Source organism: Panthera pardus, unplaced genomic scaffold (genome assembly GCF_024362965.1).
Source record: "Panthera pardus isolate Hobbes unplaced genomic scaffold, ASM2436296v1 HiC_scaffold_7, whole genome shotgun sequence".
In the NCBI taxonomy this organism is placed as follows: domain Eukaryota; kingdom Metazoa; phylum Chordata; class Mammalia; order Carnivora; family Felidae; genus Panthera; species Panthera pardus.
In genome coordinates this window covers 16,158,588-16,180,903 of record NW_026527002.1, presented here as the reverse complement: position 1 = coordinate 16,180,903, position 22,316 = coordinate 16,158,588, and the positions used below count along the sequence as shown (strand labels likewise).

The following is a 22,316-nucleotide window of genomic DNA, read 5'->3' as shown; positions in this document are numbered from 1 at the left end:
TTCTTCCAGATTATATCAAGACGTATTTGTTCCAGAAGGCAGGAGTGATTAGATGACTTCTTAAGGCCTTCATCACTAACTACTCTATGATATAAAATGAGAGACAGAAATGTATTCTCAGAGGAAGATGAATGACAGATTTGTAGATTTGAGGACTATTCTTTTAATGGTCTGTATAAATCATATAGGCTATTTTAAGCCTTTCAATATTTCAGATGGTATAATTTTCCCTCTTTAGGAAAAAGAAAAGAAGCATCGAGACCATTTTAAATATACCTTAAAACACAGAAAAATAACCAAAGTATTATTCCCTAATGTATTTTCTATAGGTCTTCTCCAGTAATTTTCCATTTCTATTTGAATAGGAATATACCAGAATTTTGCAAGTATGCCTAAGTATTATATAAAATCTAAATTCATAACAGGCTATTAATCTAGGAAAAGCACCACTTCTTTAGCAGCAGTCTTTCAAGATAAAAATTACAGAATGATCCTTAGAACACTAAATTAAAAAATCATGGAAGTTCAACTGTACTTAATACTATTCTTTCCTAGGAGATTCAACCTCCTGGCAAGGTAAGGCTTTTCTTTCCTTTCTATTTCTCCTTTGTAAATGTGATGCTGCAGCTAATTTTTCCAGATTGCTTGGCCTGCTGATGTCACTTATTCCATGGCAACACTTTGCCAGTCTATTATAATTAAGCTAAGCAGTTCTTGGTTGCTTTTCTTTCTTTCTTTTTTTTTTTTTTCGTTGTTTTACCAAACTTGTATGGAATTGCTGAACCATTGTATTGTACACCTGAAAGTAGTAAAACACTTTATGTTAACCATGCTGCAATTTAAAATTTTTTAAACTTAAAGAAAGGAAAATATTATTGTAGCAAAACAATTGTTGTATAGCTCCTTAAAATGTCAGATATTATATCTATCTATTTTCTCACAAAGGTAAATTAAATATTGGGTGTGGGATATGTTAAAGCATAAGCATAACATGAAATTCAGGTCAAAATGGGAAGGTCAAAGAACATGCTAGAGACTTTAGTAATCAGTGCCAAGATTATGTAATGACAATGCTCCCCTTTCTGCCCCTTCACACTTGTTTATGAGCACAGGCTTAGTAAAAGTCACCTAAGGAGGTCCTAAGGAGGTACACAGCAACAGTGGCTTTTGAAAAAAAGAGCTTTCAAACAATGTTATTATTTCAAGAAAGAGGATCTGAAATTGCAACCACGTAAAAAATATATTTACCTACCAACAGGACGGGAAGTAACCTGAGAAATGAAAATAAGTGGAGTGCTTCAGGGGTGAGTGAGTAATGTCTTCTTCAAAATTTTTTAATCTTGTTCCCTCAGCACCTTGATGACAATGGTTTGAAAATGGGTTTATCATCCGGTTAGAAAGGAGAGTGATGTAGTGACTTTGCTGGCAGAGGATGAGCCAGAACTGTGGCTGTCAGCCTCTTGCATATAGAGCCAGCAAGACAGTAGCTGTGTTCTCAAAGGAAAAATAAAATCTGGGAATTTATTTTGGTGCCTCACTATGAGGGAAGCAATAACAGAAATAATTTTATAACACTTCTCAAGACAGAAGACCAGAGAGTAAACTACTGAATTCTCTCCCCCAAACTGCCCCCAGAGGTTTCTTTTCACTTTTTATCTTTGAAAGAGAAAGACCACAGCCATTCCCAGTGATGGCTGTCTATGACAGAGGCCATGTGGGGCTTAATTCCAAATTCTAGAATGCCATCTGCAAACTTGGGGATTTTCCAAGACTTTGGCAAAATAATAAATTGTCCATTTCACTCTATAAAGTTTAGAAAAGAGAGGACAGCACTGAAGAAGTAAAAATGGCATTGTCTCATCTTAATGAAGTGTATTCTGAATGTAAGGAATAGATACAGTGTTATTTCATCCAAATTGTATTAATCAAGAGTTAAGCCTTGGGACAGCAGAATGATATTTGAGTTTAAAACATACTCTATGAATTGATAGAACTTTGACATCATCACAAAAGATTCAGAATGGTTTGTAGTGTGCTTCCCAAGTCTTACCTGTTTCTAGAACATTTCTGATAGTTTAACCTCTTCTTAAGATGATCTACTTAGAACAGCACCAGTTTTACATTTCCTTTTTTTCTTTTTCTTTCTTTCTGTATTTTCTCTTTCCCTACTCCTGTCTTCCTTCCTTTCTATTTGTTATCATCTAGCTAGCTAGCTTTTTTCTTTTTTTATATAATTTTTTAAATGTTTTATTTATTTTTGGGAGAGAGAGGTTGAGGGAGAACACATGAGTGGGGGAGGGGCAGAGAGAGAGGGACAGAGGATCCAAGGTGGACTCCCCCCTTACAGCAGAGGGCCCGATGTGGGGCTGGAATTCATGAACCATGAGCGAGACCATGACCTGAGCTGAAGTCGGATGCCTAACTGACTGAGCCACAGGTGCCCCACTAGCTCTTTTCTAAGGGACCAGAAAACTGGGTTAATGCTGTGGCTATGTTAGCAGTTAAAGTCTGTTACAGGAAGAAACTGTTCTTAAAACTGGCATTTGTCCCATCTAACTTTACCCTGTATTGACTCTATTTTTATTGAGGTATAATTAACATATAATATTATATCCATTTCAGGCATACAACATAATAATTCGATATTTGTATATATTGCAAAATGATCACCACAATAAATCTAGTTAACCTCTGTCACCACACATACTTACAAATTTTTTTTTCTTGTGATGAGAACTTTTAAGATTACTCTTTAACAACTATCAAATATAACAAGACAGCATTATACATAACATCACTATGCTATATGGCATATACAGCATATAGCTATAGTCACAATGCTGTCACCATAGTCACTTGCATCCCCAGGACTTATTTATTTTATAATTGGAAAAATTTTTTAATTTTTTTATGTTTATTTATTTTTTGAGAGAGAGACAGAGCATGAATAGGGGAAGGGTCAGAGAGAGAGGGAGACACAGAATCTGAAACAGGCTCCAGGCTCTGAGCTGTCAGCACAGAGCCTGACACGGGGCTCAAACTCACAAACTATGAGATCATGACCTGAGCTGAAGTCAGACGCTTAACTGACTGAGCCCCCCAGGTGCCCCTATAATTGGAAATTTTTACTCTTTGATCACCTTCACCCATTTCTCATGCCCCCAAAAACCCCACCTCTGGAGGGGAAATCATGTCAAGATTTCATTCTTTTTATGACTGACCAATATTCCATTGTATATACATACACCACATTTTCTTTATTTATTCATCTGTTGATGGACACCAAGGTTGCTTCTGTGTCTCAGCTGTTGTGTATAAGGCTGTATGAACATGGGGGTGCATATATCTTTTCAAATTAGTGTTTTCTTTGGACAAGTACCCAGAAGTAGAATTGCTGGATCATATGGTAGTTTTATTTTTAATTTTTTGAGGGACCTCTATACTGCTTTCCATAGTGGTTGCTTGTATTGATTCTTGTAGAGAGTAATAAGTAATAAAATAAAAGCTAAATGTTTCAAATATTTCTATCTATATGCATCCCCAACCAAACATTATGTATCATTATTCTGGACACTCTAATTTTTGAGTTAAGGAGATGAACGTGTGAGAAGAAGAATGATAGGTTTTTGGGATTGATAAATGTGGAAGAAAACTTGAGGGAAGGACAGTAAGAAGGGGCCTCTGGGAAAGAAAAAAAATAGAGAAAAAGTAAGTGAGGAAATAAATCACCTATGGGCCAAGGAAAAGGAAAGTTACTGAAGGAAAGAAATAAGAAGATGATGATGAAACAATTGAGGACTGATTAGCCTCGTGGAAAAGGTCCTTGGAAAGAAGTTGCTGTGGCACAGATCCTGAAAAAGCAATATCTATGCACATAATAGTCAACAGATTCTCTTTCATAGAATTATCTTGTTGCAACTTGAAACATCCTAACTTTTGATGAATGACAATTTGCTTTTCCTTGGGCTAATAATTTCTTTAAGGTTGGTTGTTAATAGAAGGGACAATTCAGTGGCTTTTTATTTTCCACCAGCATGATTAAATTTTTGGCATTGAATTCTATTTCAAAAGCAATATGCCCAAATAATTCAAATGCCATTTCCAGTGCATAATAATATTTTTAAATGAAGTGGATGCCAAAAACATCTTAACTGGGCAAATGTAAATGAAATCAGGAAAGTAAAACTCACAAAACCAAAATAAAGTGTATTCTTGAAGCAGAGAACAGAAACTATAACAGTTTCCCCACCAAAAACAAAACAAAACCCTCTTCGTAAAAAACCTTTATGTTGAAGGCTACTTACCAGAACATGGGCCTGGCACATTAACAAGTGGAGTGAGTTCCCAAGGGTATAAGTTACTCTTGAGAATTTTGTTGTGTCATTTTTTAGAAGGTTCCATTTTGAAAGACAGTATATATAATATATCAATCTTCATTGCTTTACTGGAATTTAGAGTTATAGGCAGTCTGATGAAAATACATGCCATGATCTGCCATAGTAATCTTTTCTTTTTTATGTTTATTTTGGAGAGAGAGAGAGCACAAGCCAGTGAAGGGCAAGGAGAGAGGGGGACAGAGGATCTGAAGCAGGCTCTGTGCTGACAGCAGAGAGCTCAATGTGGGGTTCGAACTCATGAACCTTGAGATCATGATCTGAAGTCAGACACTCAACTGACTGAGACCCCAAGGCATAGTAATCTTAATGATGATTGTCAGCAATACTGCGACTCTTTCCTTGAAGCAAAAGGGAAAACAGTTTACTTTGTAATTCAGATCTTATGAGTATCTTTTGGACAGAATTTTATACTACAAGGTCAAAATATGATAACTAGACATGTGTTTCTAAGCAGCCTAGCTTAGAAAGCTGGCAAGTATTGTTAGAATCTTTTATGTCTAATTTAGATAATGTTAGAGAAAATAGCCCTACATAGTCTTGGACAATTCACTAAGTCTCTTTGAGGCTGTTCTCTCGTGTGTAAAATGTGAATAAAAATACTTATCTCAGTGGGTGCTTGTAGGAAATAATTAGATGTTTACAAAGCACTTAACATAGAAATGACTTCAAGAAGTGGGTTAACTATATTATGTGAATAATCAAACTTGAGCTATCTTGCCTCACAAGGACTGTTCTCTGAAAATAGTTTTGGAGCAGATGACTCCTCTAAGTCAAGAGGGGAATTCAAGAGAGCAGACCCAAGATATTGCTGGGAAGTTAGAAGCTCTCATCTGAATAACATAGAAGAGGCAGCAATCCTTAGGCAGGAGCAAGAAAAAAGATGGGAAGGAAAAATCATAATGAATATTTTCAAGACTTATAACTACTTTTTGCTAAGGGATGCTGGACATACTCTGGATTTTGATTATAGATTTTAGGAAATTCTTAAGGCTAGAAGAGGACTTAAAAAGATAATTTCTGCAATTTTATCTTACAGATGAGGAAATTTAGGGCTGGATACATAGGAAATTTTTTTAATGTTTATTTTGAGAGAGAGAGCGTGCACATATGAGGAGTGGAGGAGCAGAGAGAGATGGAGAAAGAGAATCCCAAGAAGGCTCCTCACTGTCAGCACAGAGCCCAGTGTGGGGCTTGATCTCATGATTGTGAGATCATGACCTGAGCCGAAATCAAGAGTCAGACGTTTAACCAACTGAGCCACCCAAGTGCCCCTGGACACATGAGAAAATTTAAAACTACACAATTGGTTAGTGAAAACACTGGGACTCAGAACTGCTGATTTCTATCCACTGTTTTGTTTGGTTTTGTTTTCTTTTCACAACATCCTCTGTCACATAAAAGTGAGCAAGGCTTTAGAAGAGTTTCAGAAATGTCCAAAGGAATATTTGCTATTTGGAAGGGACAAGGGAGAAAATCAAAGGACTGTGAGATTGGAAGAGTCATGTAGACCCTGGTTCATTTCTTTGTTTTTTTCTCATATGTTAATGAAAGGAAAGAACAAAGCATAAATATTTCCAAAGAGGGCTCACAGTAATAACAGATTTACAAATGTACAATTGGTATATATGGTGGGCTTTCAGGGAAAACTTTTTAATAATCTCAGTGCAAATGATGTGTATAAATTTATGTAAATTTCAAAGGGAATTCAATATATAAAACACTTTAGGGTAATTATCAGAACACCTCCAAAAAATCCTAAACAATAAGGAATTTGGTATAATTTAAAAATCATGAATGAAAGCAATTTTATAGAAAAAAAAACTAATAAGTCTTAGATTTTCTCATTACTTCAGATTAACTTATGGGGTGCCTGGGTGGCTCACTCGGTTGAGCATTTGACTCTTGGTTTCAGCTCAGGTCATGATCCCAGGGTCATGGGATCGAGCCCTGAGAAGGGCTCTACTCTGAGTGCAGAGCCTGCTTGGGATTCTCTCTCTCTCTCTGTCCCTCTCCCATTCACACACCCTTGCATGGGCTCTTGCTCTCTCTCTGTCTCTCTCTCTCTCAAAAAAACTAACTTAAATATTTGTCAATTTACAAAATGCATTTGTTATGGTTATGTGTTTACACACTGTTTAATATTACACAGTACTTTCCATACCCTGTTACATCAAAATCCACTGGACCAGCTTGAACTCTGAATGGATGGATCATTTCACCATTGTATGCTTTTGTAAATCATGCATTAGTCATTTAGAAAATACTGGTTAATTCTGTATGTGGATTATCCAAATGTTGGCACACTTCATTACATAATATAAGAAAGTACATCCATTAATAGCACCACTGGTATCATCGGAAAAATCTTTAAGAATTAGCTCATGGTAGTGGATGAATTGTAATATTCACTTGAAAGTTTGAAATTTATCACTGACGACAAGTACTGTCAGTTGTTTTCCTTGAAGTGACCGGCTCATTTACTTCATTTAAAGAAAACGTCTGTCAAATACCCAAGTCATGATAAGCAGAGTTTGTCTATCAGTCATACTTTCAAGTAAAATGGTGTTTTCATGAAAACATCAGCTACTTTAGTTGACAACGCAAACGATGGCAGAAGTCTTTTGCCTTGGGACAACCAGCAGACTTCAGCACGTAGCACAAGCACTTTACGCACACGGCTCATTTCATCACACAGAATATGAAGAAGATGTGGTCTCAGGGGTTGAGATATCATGAGAATAATAATTTTTACTTCAGTGACATGCAGAAGCTGAAATTGGCATTTTTTTGAAGTAAGTGCGTAGCCATGAAGAATGCAATGGCCAGTAGTGCCGTTTGCTCTGTGCTCAGGCACCAGCAGTTTTACTGACCATTTTTTTCCACACCATCATTGCAAATATCAACGCAGTGGAAAAGGCAAATATCATCTTTGTATTTATACCAAAATAGTTTTGAGCTTCTGGATCTCCCCCAGGAGGGTCTTCAGGACACCCTGGGGTCTGTGGACCATGCTCTGAGAACCCCTGCACTACACCGTTTGGATGACGATGGCATGGATCTAATTGCTACCATTTATGTGTTTGATGCAGGCATCCCTCTAAGTCCTTAAGATGTACTTTTCCTGTCTTATTAATCAACTCGTCCAACAAATATTCTGTGTGTTCTGGTTACTCAGTGAACCCAGGAAATGGCTGCTGCTCAGAAATAGCATAGAATATTCTAGAAAAGACAAACTTTTAAAAAAGAAATCAGAAATTTAACACATCTGAAAATTTTAAAGGTGTTGTGGGTCGTTTAAACTTGAAAACAAAGAAGATACAAAAAGGTAATTAGAGACACCTTCAACAAGGAGAAGTGGGAAATTAAGTGAAGCATGACGCAGCTGAAGAAAAACACTGGGGTTTTTTTTTTGTTTTTTTTGTTTTGTTTTGTTTTGTTTTACTGCTAGCTATCTAGTGCATTAAATGGAAATTTGATGTGAGGAAAATTTATAAAGTAGAGTTGCTTAGACTCTGGAAATGAGAACAAATAATAAAGATTTATGGTTAAGTGAGGAATGGTAGGTATACCTTTCAACAACATAATTTGAATATTTTATTAGCTTTAAGTGCTTTCTTAACTGTGTTAAATACTATAGTGGAAAAAAGCTGTAAGAATGTAGTCAAACGTGAGTGAAAGAATGGGTGTAAGACACCGTGGCTTCTGTGCTTTAAAAGGGTCATCATTCATTCCTTTATTTGACAGATATTTATCAAGCTTTTACAGAAAACATCAGAAATTTTTAAAATCTGAAAGATTTAAAGTGGCATGGAGCAGTGTACACAAGAAACTTTAAGTCAAGATAGTTACAATAAAGTTAATAGGAGAGAATGTTCTGAACTAGATGTGCAAGGAGCTTTTTCTAGGGACTGCAGTGGATACAAAAATGAGCCAGACATGAATTCTGCCTTCCTGTGGAAGAGTTAGGACATGGCCACAGGACAAGGCCATTGGACATGATAGTGGACATTTGTTGCTTTGTTTTACTACCTAGTATCTGTATTTTAAAAATACTGGGACTCTCCCATTATAAGAGTCTTTGGAAGAGGCAGTTTTGCAACCTCCTATAAAAGTCAAGGCGTCGGGTATCCTGTGTCCTCAACCCTTCTGGGCACATAACCTAGGATTAGCCAAATGTATGTGCCCACATAGGACTTTGATCCTAAAAAGGTGATGAAAGATGAAGGATGGTTAGGAGATTGTATTGGCTCCTAGATCCATCAGCAGTAGGGTGTGGTGACAATAAAGGTGGCAGCATCCTTGCAAATTCCTTCTGATTAGCCTACAGATTAGATGACCTGCCTGTTTTTTGGTCTCCCAACCATTCTGGGTCTCCATCACATCACTCAATAAACCATTTTTGTTGCTCTTTTTCTTTAAAATATTCAAAGTTGGCTATTGCTGTTTGCAGCCAAGAATTCTGAGTAATTCAGAAACCTGAAATTTTCCTTTTTTGGAGAAGTTCATGGAGGGTAAAACAATTGAGTTGTACTGTGAATAATGGAGTAGATATTGGCAACATGGTACAAGAACATTCCTAGATAAGAGAATTGTATGAGCAGAGGCATTGGCTGGGGAGAATTATTCATTCTTCCAATATGTAGTTACTGATTTTCCACGTTAGGTAAGACATCCTTCTGGATACTGTGGCTAACAGTGGTGGACTAGATAAAATAGTCATTGGAAGTTGGAAGAAAGGGAACTGGGTGAGAAGAAAGGGTTGAAACGACAGCAGTATTAGCAAAATGAAACCGATAGGAGTTTGTAACTGACTGGATATGGGCAGGGAGGATGGATGAGGGATTTTGCACCCAAATGACCAGGGAGGCACTAGTGTTGTTAACATAAGGAGAACAGAGGAAGAAAGTTGGGCAGGAAGATGATAATTTCCACTGTAGACTTAATGAGTGTGGGATTTAAAGGGGCAACTAGGTGCAAGCAGTGAGAAATGAGGGATTGAAACTTGAAAGAACCATAGGACTAAAGATTTTGGAGTCATGTTCACAGAAGAGACTGTGAACCGTATTAAATTGTTAATATGGAGGTGTATGTGTGGATATGTGTGGATATGGATGTAATGAAGACTGACAAGAGAAGAGGGTCCAGTAGAGATCTTTGGAGAACACCTGTGTTTAGGAGTCCAGAGAGATCATATATGTACATAGGTAAATATAGTACCTTGCAGAGAGGGAATGCCTTAAGAGTAGTGCAGATGGTCTTACCGGACTTGATAAGAGAGAGATTGCTTCCAGCTGAGTTGTTCAGGAAAGACTTTATTGAGAATTAACATTTATATAGGGTCATATGATAATGTGGGATTTCAACTTGGGGAGCCTAGAGACTGGGAGGGGAGAAGCGGGTGTTGAATTCAGAGGTAACAGGATGAGCACATACATGGAGATGAAAGGGCAAGGCACTTGTGAGAGTAGAAGTTTAAGATGTTAGAGGCACCGGGGTGGCTCAGTTGGTTAAGTGTCTTGGTTTTGGCTCAGGTCAAGATCTCACGGTTTGTGAGTTTGAGTCCCTTGTCAGGCTCTGCACTGGCAGTGCAAAGTCTGCTTGGGGTTCTCTCTCTCTCTCTCTCTCTCTCTCTCTCCCTCCCTCCTTCTCTCTCTGCCTCTCTTTCTCTCTCTCAAAATAAATAAATAAATAAATAAATAAATAAATAAATAAATATTTTTAAAAAGAAGTTTAAGATGCTAGAGTAAAAGCTTTGAGATATGAGTAATTCCACAGACTCCAGTGTTATGTGGGTTTTGCAGAAGCCAGGGCTGTTCCCCCCACTGCCATTTCTGGTCACTTGTTTTCCAGAATGATTGATATGTTTGTTTCTTCATTGATAACTTTTATTCATGCATGTGCAAACATTTTTGTTCCTACTTCATTGTGAATTTCCATCATCACTGCATTTGTTATAAATCTGGCAGTCTTTGTGATTTCACTTAAACATGATGCACTGAAGGAGGGAAGGCCATCTGAGGATTATTTGGCAAATGAAACTCTCCACAGATAAAGAAAAACATTTCTCCAGTTATCTCTTTCGTATCTCTGACTAAACTTTGACTAAAGTAAGAGCAACTTGTTTCTTGTGGCTTTGTTCCATAATTTTTTAAGACATTTGATTGCTTTTTGTTGTTGGTTAGGAGGGCTTTTTTAGTAAAGCACTCTTTTGGTTTAAATCTTGTATTAATATTTGTGTTTGCTTTACAATTTATCAGTTTCCTTGTCTTCCCACCTGTGTACTACAGTGTTACTTGTGGTGTCGCCTTGTAGGTGTGTGGTTTATCATCATTGCCAGCAGATACATTGCAGTTACAGCACTTTGCCTGCTGTGCTTGGACAGATTGCTCAAACCAGGAAACGTACAACAGCTGAGTTGTCAAGGCATGTTGTTGCCAATGAAGTCTTTAGGCATTATTGACAACATTCATGTCACCTACAATTGGACCAATCTGAATTTAAAAATCAACATATGGAGGGGCGCCTGGGTGGTTCAGTCGGCTAAGCAGCCAACATCGGCTCAGGTCATATCTTGGAATTCGTGAGTTCAAGCTCCGTGTTGGGCTCTGTGCTGACAGCTCAGAGCCTGGAGCCTGCTTTGGATTCTGTGTCTCCCTCTCTCTCTGCCCCTCCCCTGCTCACAGTCTGTCTCTCTCTGTCTCTCAGTAATAAATGTTTTTAAAAAATCAACATATGGAAAGCATTAAGGAAAATCATCAGTGTGCAAATTTCAACTCAGAGAATGACTCAGTCTTCTTTGGTCAACTCTGAGAATATTTGAAATGAAAAGAGAAAGCAAATGTCATAGAATACCTGAAAAGTGTTTTTCCAGACTTTCCAGAAAACAGTAGAGGGAAAAAAAATGCATAATAGGAATTCTAATGAGAATTAGAATTAGAATTAGCCCAGGCTCTGCTACCTGCAGTGATGGGATGCCACCGCCATGCTTTATCAAGCCCTATTTCTGAAGCTAGATCCACTCTGAACATTGAAGGGGTTGGGCCTTCAGAACGAGAGTGGTGACTTGTGTCCACACATTTATTCTAGAGCTCGGAGACTGGTTGGCTAAAGCAATGAACCGTCATAGCACATGCTTTGTTCCTTTCTGTTGTGATAAAATATGCCTAACATAAAATTTACCATTTTAACCACTTTTTAGTGTACAATTCAGTGGCGTTTAATACAATCACAGTGTTGTGCAACTGTCACCCTTTCTAGAATATTTTCATCATATCAAACAGAAACTCTGTACTCATTAGATACTAGCTCCCCATTCCTCTCTTCCTCCAGTCCTTAGTAGCCACTACTCTATTTTCCGTCTCTGTAAATTTCACTATTCGAGGCACCTCATATAAGTGGAATCACATAGTGTTTGTCCTTTTATGTCTGATTTATTTCACTTATAGCACAATGTCACTTTCAGTTTAACTAAATTTTGAATGCTGAGTCCTTCCACTCTAAGAATTGTGAACATTTACTAATTCTTCAATAATTTTAAGATTCCTATATGCTATAAGGAGAAGAATTTAGTTGCATTTTAAAAACTGATTTGATATGGATAATATATATATATGTACATATATATTTAACTTATTTTGCTATACCTTGTAAAATTTTGATTGTATTATGTAAGTTATTTACCTAAAAAATTAATCCTGAGATCTTCCAAAAGTAATCTTATTTTTATCCCTTAACTTTAGAGTTATTTTAAGTTTTGAGCTGTAAATAAGACCTTCAAATGGATATTGACTGCTTTATCCAGAAACCCCTTACTAGTTTCTGGTCTAAAGTGGTTCAGGACTGGGGCGCCTGGGTGGCTTAGTCTGTTAAGTGTCCAACTCTTGATTTTCAGCTGAGGTCCTGGTCTCAGGGTTCGCGGGTTCAAGCCCCACATCAGGCTCTGCACTGTCAGTGTGGAGCCTGTTTGGGATTCTCTCTCTCTGCCTCTCCCCCACTCACACTCGCTCTCTCTCAAAATAAATAAACTAAAAAAATTTTTTAAAAATAAAGTGGTTCAGGAGGTGTAGAAGAATCCCAAGAAGCTATGGTTGTGAACTTGAAAAGGGAATGACATTAGGCTTAGATGATTATCTATAAATTTGTTCTGTATAAATTTGCATAGTGCCACATTCAAAGATGCTCAAAGGCACCACCATCACCCTTTCAGACTATTTAAAAGCTTTTTAACTGATTTCATTGCTTCCATTCTTCATCTAGAAAGTATTGTCTACAGAGAAACTGGAGAGATCTTCAAAACATATAAATCATATAATATCTTTTCTCTGATTAAACAAAAGAAGCAACCAACAAAACAAAACATTCCAGTGGCATCCCATCACATTTAGAATGAAATCCAAATCCTTAACCAGGCCCACAGGGGCCTACATTGATCTGATCTCATCTCCCTTCCCTGTTTCTCAGGCAGTAAGTTCCCTCTACATTGACCCCATTTATGCACAGAACATGTGTACTGGTTCCCTTATCAAGAAAGTACTTCTCTACCCCGAATCCTGGCCTAGCTTACTTCCTTACCTCATTCAGCCTTCTGCTCAAATGTCATCTTCTCAAAGAGGTCTTCCCTGACCTCTGTATCCCACTTTCTAGTATATTTCCCTGCTTTATTTTTCTTCATAGCACACCTAACATTAGCTTATATTATGTTATATTACATTATGTATCTGTTTTTTTCTATTCTGACTTCATTAGGATTTTCACTTCATTAAGGCAGGGGACCTTTCTCTGTCCCCTTTTTTTTCTTTTTATTTCCAGTGCCTACAGAGTGCTTAAAAGTTAGTAATCAGTCAAGAAATAGTTAGTGAATAAACGAATGAAAAAACTGGAATTGAAAAATCTTTAAAGAACTCCCCTCTGCCAGCTATCATAATTTTGATAAAATTCTTAAATATTCATTCCCTAAGGCTGCTGTCCAAATTCCACAAACTGAGTGGCTAATGATAAATTTCATGTTATGCTGTGTAAACTAGGTGGCCTGAAACAAAATAAATTTATTCTCTCACAGTTCTGGAACCTAGAAGTCCAATATCAAGGTGTCTGCAGGGTTAGCTCCTGCTGAGTGTTCTGGGGAAGAATCTCAGAAGAAATCTGTCTCTTAATTTCTGCTGACAGGTAGCAATTTTTGGTGTTCCTTGGCTTGTAGACGCATCAATCCAATCTCTGCCTCCATCTTTACAAGGTATTCTCCCTGTGTCTATGCCTTCATATGGCTGTCTTGTTGTAAGGACAATAGTCAAAATGGATTAAATACTCATGCTAATTCAGTATGACCTCATCTTAGTTTAACTAATTATATCTGCAATGACTCTATTTCCAAATGAGTTCACATTCTGTGGTACTGAGGGTTAAGATCTCAACTGTATCTTTTTTGTTGGTGGGAAAGAGGAACAGATGGATTTCAACCCATAACATCCTGGAACCAAGTGCTTTAAGATCTTCACAACTTGGGGCACTTGGGTGGCTCAGTCAGTTGAGCATCCAACTCTTGATTTTGCCTCAAGTCATGATCCCAGGGTCGTGGGATGGAGCCCCCATGTTGGGCTCGTGCTGAGCATGATTCTCATCTTTCTCTCTTTCTTAAGATTCTCTCTTTATCTTTCCCTCTGCCCTGCTCATGCTCACTGTCCTAAAAAAAATTAATATCTCATTACTTGAACCAGATTAAAGAAGGTATTGGACCCCAAGACAAGGCACTGGAATCAAAAGTGTAGGAAATGTAAATAATGCAGGTGTTTTCTTTAATTCTGTTACTATTTCATGTAACAATGTTGTTAGTTGGAAAAAATGTTTAATGATCAATTTTTAGATATATTGTAAAATATTTTGCTTTTCTGAGTAATATTCATTCTATTCAACATTTTACACTGTTACTGTGTGAAGTGTAAAGAAAAGAAGCCTTTGTTCTTTGTAACTATTCTTCAGAGATAGCAGGAAAGAACTGACATTTTTAAAAACAGAAAGTAAACCTCAAATAGGCATAAACTTAAATATTTATAACCAGAGACCAAAATATGTGTTTCACATTTGCCAGTCCTCCCACATCCCTTAATTGAACAGATGGGTTTTATACTGTGCCCTAAAAAACCCAGCTAACTTGATTTGTTGTTGTTGTTGTTGTTGTTGTTGTTGTTGTTGTTGTTGTTGTTTTGAAGCCTCAAGTGTGGAAATGAATTTAGAAGAATTGACCCTCTGTGGAACATCTCCTGCTCCAATTCAGATACACAGAAATTGAGTAAAATGATTGTATTAGCTTCTTTGGGCTGCTGTAACAAATTACCATAAATTGGCTTAAAAGAACAGAAACTTATTCTTTCGGAGGTCAGGAGGCTAGAAGCCCAAAATCAAGGTGTTGGCAATGCCATGCTCCCTCTGAAGGCTCTGGAAGAGAATTTGTTTCATGCATCTCTGGTGGGTTGTTTGTCTCTTGGGGTTTGGGCTTGTACACATATCACTCCAGCCATGGTCTCTGTCTTCACATGGCTTTCTTCCCTGTGTGCTTCCAAGTCTCTCTCTTCTTAAAGGACACCAGTTGTGGGGTATAGGGCCCACCCTAATCTCATATGACTTTATTTAACTTGATTAGATCTGCAAAGACCCTATTTTTAAACAAAGTCATAGGTACCAGGTATTAGAACTTAACATATTTTGGGGGGACACAATCCAACCCACTACAATGGGTAATTTTTAAAATGAGAAACATAATACGTATACATATTTTTTTAATGTTTATTTTTGAGAGAGAGACACACACATACACAGAGTGTGAGCAGGGGAGGGGCAGAGAAAGGGAGACACAGTATCTGAAGCCGACCCCAGGCTCAGAGCCGTCAGCACAGAGCCCTGTGTGGGGCTCGAACTCACAAACTGCGTGATTATGACCTGAGCCAAAGTCGGACGCTTAACCAACTGAGCCACCAAGGTGCCCCTATACATAGTTTTTAGAGTTCAGTAGTCCTACTGTGTTATAACAAACCTAGCAGCCTCTTGTTCCATCTCAATAATCTACCAATTTCTGCTTTGCTGACACAAGAAATGGTCAGTTTTTAGCTGTTTCTTATGATATTTCACTCCATGTATTAATTCACATCTCAATTTTTGCTATTACCTATTAATGTCTTACTGTGGAAGATGAAAATTTAGCTTTCTAATACCCAAATACACATTTTTCATCTTCTTCCACTTCTCAGTATAGTTATAGCACTATATTTTTGTTAAATGAATATTCAGTGCTTATATTATTGTGACTACGTAACTATTATTTATAGAAGGGCCATATAATGAACAGTAATTGATTTTCTTTTACAACTTTTTATTCATGGTGTGAGTAATTGAATCTCTTTTACCCCCTTAATATTCTATGTAATAATAATAAATTTATTCCCAAATTCTGCCAGAGCTTCTCACTCTGTGTTCAGCCTCTTCAGGACATCTGTTACTTTCACTTCCGTCACAGAGCCCCCATAATCCTGCTCCCATATGGCCTGGTTTCTCTCTAGTTATCCTCTGTGGCTGTGATCTAAGAACTGTCATTCTGAGGCTTTCTTTCTCTCTCTCCTGTGTTGAAGGTCCCTTTCTGGAATATTTCCCTTTCTGGGTTTCTTCCCTCTTCTTGCTAGAGCACATCCTGTAATAATCACTTCCTGAGAAAAGGTATAGTAGGAGTGAAACACTTGAGTTCTTCAATGTCTGAAAAATATCTGTATTTTTACTATCATATTAAATTGATAGTGTGGCCATGTATACAAATTCCTAGATGGGAAATCAAATTCCTTCACAATTCTGAAGGTTTTATATCATTATCTCCTAGCTTCTAATTCATTGTTGAGATGGCTTTTGCCATTCTGATCCACAGTCCTTTGTACATGAGCTATTTTTATTTTTACTCCCTGGAAGATTTTAAGTTCTTATTTTTGTCCCCATTATGCTGAAATTTCACTATATGTCTTGGTGGAGGTCTTTTCTCTATTCATTATTCTAATTACAAACTGGACTGTTTCCATCTGGAAATGTGTGCCCTTCAGTTCTGCTGAATTTTCTTGAATTATTTCTTTCCTACATTTTTCTCAATTCTTTCTTTTTGACATTATCCTTATTTGGATGTTAGACCCCCTGGACTGGAATTCCATTTTTAATATCTTTTCTCACATTATCTGTATCTTTAATTAATCATTTTACTTTTGGGAAGATATCTTCAACTTTATTTCTAACCCATCCAATATATCCTTAATTTTTGCTATCATAGGTTTTAATTTTAAATAACTATCTCATTTCTCCTTTTTATATCATCCCATTCTTATATATCTTTTCATCTCTCTAAGGATTTTATTGATTTTGGGGGGAGGGGGTTCTCTGTATTTTTCTGTTTCCCCTTGTTTGTTTACTTCTCTGTTTGTTTCTATTACCTCTCATGCAATGGGATTTATTCAAATTCTGGTAGTGCTTGATTTTTCTGTCATATTTATGAATGGGATATTGATAATGAACTCCATATACATGGGTAAAACTTACCTTAAAATTACGTGTAGGCCCATTTCTTTGGTTGGATGACCCCAAGCCAATAGCACCTTTAAGCTTTTTCCTAGGGTGGGCCCACTTTTCTAAAAGAGGAATCTTCTGTCCTCTTGCCTCTAGGATAAAAATTTGGCTGTCAACAGGTAGACAGATTCTCATTTATCCTGCTACTTTTCATATGGTACTACAACCCCACCCTCACCTCTGCCAGGTTAACCCATGTCCAGAGACCATTTGGTTCAATCCATCTACTTGTTTGCTGAAACAAAGGAGAGCAAGTTACTTGTCTGGGGTTCTAACTGCTTGTTTTAAAGAACTTCAATTGGTGCCCAGGTGACTCAGCTGGTTAAGTGTCCATCTTGATTTTGGCTCAGGTCATGATCTCACAGGTTCGTGAGACTGGGCTCCATGCTGATAACACAAAGCCTGCTTGCAATTCTCTTTCTCTCTCTGCTCCTCCCTCACTCATGCTCTTCAAGTTGAAATGAAAGGATGCTAGAGCATAACTCAAAGCCAAATGAAGATATAAAGATCTCCAGTAAAGGTAAACATATGAACAAATATAAAAAAAAAACAGTATTATTATAATTTTTGTTTGTAACTCCACCTTTCATTTTCTTTTTTTTTTTTTTAATTTTTTTTTTAACGTTTTATTTATTTTTGAGACAGAGAGAGACAGAGCATGAACAGGGGAGGGGCAGAGAGAGAGGGAGACACAGAATCGGAAGCAGGCTCCAGGCTCTGAGCCATTAGCCCAGAGCCTGACGCGGGGCTCGAACTCACGGACCGCGAGATCATGACCTGAGCTGAAGTCGGACGCTTAACCAACTGAGCCACCCAGGCGCCCCATCACCTTTCATTTTCTATAAGATTTAAAAGACAAATGCCTAAAAAATAATTATTAATTTATGTTAATAGGTGTACTATATCCAAAGATGTAATTTGTGACATCAATAAGAAAGTGGAGGAAGAGCTGTAAGAGAGTAGAATTTCTGTATGGGATTGTTATTAGGTTGGTATAAACTTAAAATAGATTGTTACAATTTGGGATGTAATGTACTGAAAATAATATAGATGAATTGGACCTAACAGACATACATAGCATGCAGAATACTCCAGCAAACAACAGTAGAATACACATTTTTCTCAAGTGCACATTAAAGATTCTCAAGGATAGACCAAATGCTAGACTACAAAACAAGTCTTAATAAATGTAAAAAATATTGATATTATACACAGAAACTTCTCCAACTTCAGTGAAATGAAACTGGAAATCAGCAGCAGAAGGAAAATTTAAAAATTCACAAGTACGTGAAAATTAAATGATACATACCTAAATGATCAATGGTCAAAGAAGAAATCACAAAGAATATTAGAAAATATCTTGAGACACATGAAAACAAAAACACATTTCAAAACTTATGGCTGGCAGCAAAAACAGTGCTAAAAGGGAAATTTATAGATATATTAAAAAAAGAGATCTCAAATCACTAAGGTACCTAACACCTTGAGGGACCAAAGAAAGAACAACAAACTGAAACCTGAAGCTACTAGAAATAAATAATAAAGAGTAGAGATATATTAAATGGAGAATATAAAAGCAATAGAGAAAATCAACTAAACCAAGATTTGGTACTTTGAAAACAAAATTGACAAATCATTAGCTAAAATGGCTAAAAAAAAAAAAAAAAGAGAGAGAGAAGATTCAAATCACTAAAGTCAGAATTGAAAATGAACACATTACGACATATTCTACAAAAATAAATAGGATTATAAAAGCATACTATGAACAATTGTACACCCACAAGTTGGGTAACCTGCATGAAATGGAGAAATTTCTGGTAATAGAAAATCTAGCAAGACTAAATCCTGAAGAAATAAAAATCTAAATAGACACAAAACAAGTAAGGAGATTGAATCAGTAATCAAAACTTCTCACCAGGGGTGCCTGGGTGGCTCAGTCCGTTAAGTGTCCAACTTTAGCTCAGGTCATAATCTCACTGTTCACGAGTTCAGGCCCCGCGTTGGACTCTGTGCTGACAGCTCAGAGCCTGGAACCTGCTTCGTATTCTGTGTCTCCCTCTCTCTCTTTGCCCTTCCCCTCCCCTGCTCTCTCTTTCACTCTCCCTCTCAAAAATAAACATTAATTTTTTTTTACATGGGGAAAGGATTTGAATAGACTTTTCTCCAATGAAAATACAAAAATGGCCAAAAAGCACACGAAAAAATGCTTAACATTACTAATCATAAGGGAAATGCAAATCAAACCCGTAATAAGATACCACTTCACATCCATTAGCATGGCTATTATCTAAAAACAGGATACATGTGTTTGCCACAATGTGAGGTTGAAACCTTTGTGCATTCTGGATGGGAATATAAAATGGTGCAGTTGATGTGGAAAACCATATGCCTGTTTCTCCCAAAATTAAATATAGAATTTCCATATGATCCAGCAATTGCACTTCTAGATATATATCTAAAAGAAATTGAAATCAGGAACTCACACAGATATTTATACACGCGTGTTCATAGCAGCTTTATTCACAGCACCCAAAAGGTAGGACAACCCAAATGTCTATTGACAGATGGATAAACTGCATGTCTAAATACATTCATATAATGAAATATTACTCAGTCTTAAAAAGGAGTGAAATTCTGTTACATGCTACAACATGGATAAACCTTGGAGACACTATGCTAAGTGAAATAAGACAGACACAATAGGACAAATACTGTATGATTCTACTTTTATAAGGTACCTAGAGTAGTCATATTCATAGAGACAGAAAGTGAAATAGTGGTTATCAGGGACTGATGGAGGAAGAAGGGGTGAGTTACTGTTTAATAGGCACAGAGTTTCAGTTTGGGATGATGAAACTTTCTGGATATGAGTAGTGGTGATGGTTGTAGAGCGTGAATGTAGTTAATGCCACTGACTTCTATACCAAAAATGTTAAAATTGTAAATTTTATGTTATGCATATTTTACCACAATACAAAAAATTAAATATTGGGTGGAGCTCAGAACAAGAAAAGTCTATGTAAGGAATCCATATCACCACATAAGCTTCTCTGTCATTTGGGCCATGTGACCCAGCAGGTATGATGCTGAAGTATCTGTGATAGGTTAGTGATACTGTAGGAAGCTTTTGATGATCTTCTATTATTGAATCTTATATGGGCTTTTAGGACTTTGTAGCTAAGTTATGTCCTCTTCTTTACATAACTATTCCCTTTTTGAGAAATTGTTTTGGCTTACTACCAGGCCCTAGTAGAAACTGAACGTTTGACCATGAGCTAACAAATTACCTTGTGACCTGAGTAGCTCATAATATACTAAATGTATCCTGATACACCAAACCATAAAGTTGGTTGTGCCCAGGAGTACTCCATCATTAAGTAGAAGTGGTATGCATGAGATCAAGGTCAAGCAAGTCTCTCTCTCTTTTTAATGTTTATTTATTTATTTTGCGAGAGAGAGAGCATGAGAGGGGGAGGGTGGAGAGAGAGAACTCCAAGCAGGGTGCATGCGGTCAGCACAGAGTCCAATGTAGGGCTCAAATTTATGAACTGTGAGATCATGACCTGAGCCAAGATCAAGATTTGGAGGCTTAACCAACTGAGCCTCCCACGTGCCCCTCAAGCAAGTCTTTTAAGGCTCAAGTAAATTGTATGAACAGTGTCCCAGTTGTCCATAATCTCTACTACTACTACATTGCCTCCTCCCTCTCAACTTTCATCCAAGGCATTATTGTTAGCCCCCTATGTCCTGCTGAGTGACAGAAGAAAACTATTTGGGTCTGACTTAACAGTAGTTCTGTATTCTATGGTGCAGAAACCAGATAGCTACAGCACTATTTCTACTCTTTGGGTAGTCCTAAAGGTGATGAAGGGAAATACTATGGTTGGGAGAAAACTTAAAACAATGCACCTAATTGCTCACTTTGTCTGAAAAGAAAGATAGCTAGGTGTATGGATCATACTGATTCATGGGCAGTGTCTTACTGGTGGGATAGTCTGGAACTTGGAAGGAACATGATCGGAAAATTGATGACAAAGAGGTCTGGGGAAGGGGTATTTGTGGATAGATTGAACGGGCAGAGTGTGTCTCATGTGATTCCAAAGAGAAATTTCATTAGAGGATGATCATAATAATCAGTTGGATGAGTGATACATTCTATGTATGTTAGTCAGCCTTTCCCCCCATTTATCACTGGCCCTGACCAACAGACTCATGAACAAAGTGGCCATGATGGCATGGTACAAGTGAGATGTGGGTTCAGCACATGGATTTCCACTCAATAAGGCCAATCTGGCTACCACTATTGCTAAGTGCCCAATTTGCTAACAGCAAAGTCCACAACTAAGCTTCCATTTCCTAGAAGTGTCTCCCATCCACGAGGTACATTGAATTGGGCTACTTTCATTATGGAATGGGCAGTCCTTTTTTCTTACTGAATAGATTCTTCTTCTGAAAATGAATTTCCTTCCCCACATACAGTGCTTCTATCAAAACCACCAGGTATGTTAGATTTATGCAATGTTTTACTCACCATTGTGTTATTCCATATAGCATTACTTTTAACCAAGAAACCCATTTTACAACAAATAAAGTCAGCAATGGGTTCATGCTCATATAATTCACTAGTCGTATTATGTTGCTTATTATCCTGAGATAGCTGGCTTGATAGGATGATTGAAGGCCCTCTTTCTTTTCTTTTTATTATGATAAAAATTTACTATTTTAACCATTTATAATTGTACACTTCAATGGCATTAAGTACATTTACAATGTTGTGCAGTCATCACTGCTATCTAGTTTCAAAACTTTCATCACCCCAAAAGGAAACCCCATACCCATTAGGCAGTCACTCCCCATTCCTCCCTCTCCTCAGTCCCTGGCAACCATTAATTGGCTTTCTGTCTTTATGGTTTGCCTATTCTGGATAATTTATGAAAATGAAATCATACACTATGTAGCCTTTTGTATCTGGCTTCTTTCACTCAGCATGTTTTCAAGGTTCATCCATGTTGTAGCATTGAAATGGCCTCAGAAGTCTCAATAATCTCTCCATCTGAGTGACAATACCTTGTGTAGCTAGGGTAATGTCCTCCAAGTTTCGGCATATGTTCTAAATTTAAATATATATTCATGATTTAGGAATCAAGAGGTGGGACTGGAAGTGGATCCTGTTTTATCCCTAGTCAATCAAATGCAAGATTTTGTTTCCAATTACTGTAGCTTTGGGTTTGCTTGTCTAGAGGTCTTAGTTCCAAAGGAAGGATGCTTCCACCAGGAACATCTTGAACAAACCAAGAGTTCAATTAGTCTGTAAATTGAGACTGCCTTGTG

The 22,316-nt window shown here is 37.3% G+C and overlaps 1 protein-coding gene across 1 annotated transcript in view; it reads left to right on the top strand.

The window, feature by feature from the left end:
- Positions 1–1,152: 1,152 nt before the first annotated feature.
- PDE7A (phosphodiesterase 7A) overlaps positions 1,153–22,316 on the top strand; it is a 150,146-nt gene continuing 128,982 nt past the window's right edge. The window contains exon 1 of the mRNA XM_053896555.1: positions 1,153–1,304. The gene's annotated coding sequence lies outside the window, so the exon portion shown is untranslated. The remainder of the gene's footprint in view (positions 1,305–22,316) is intronic.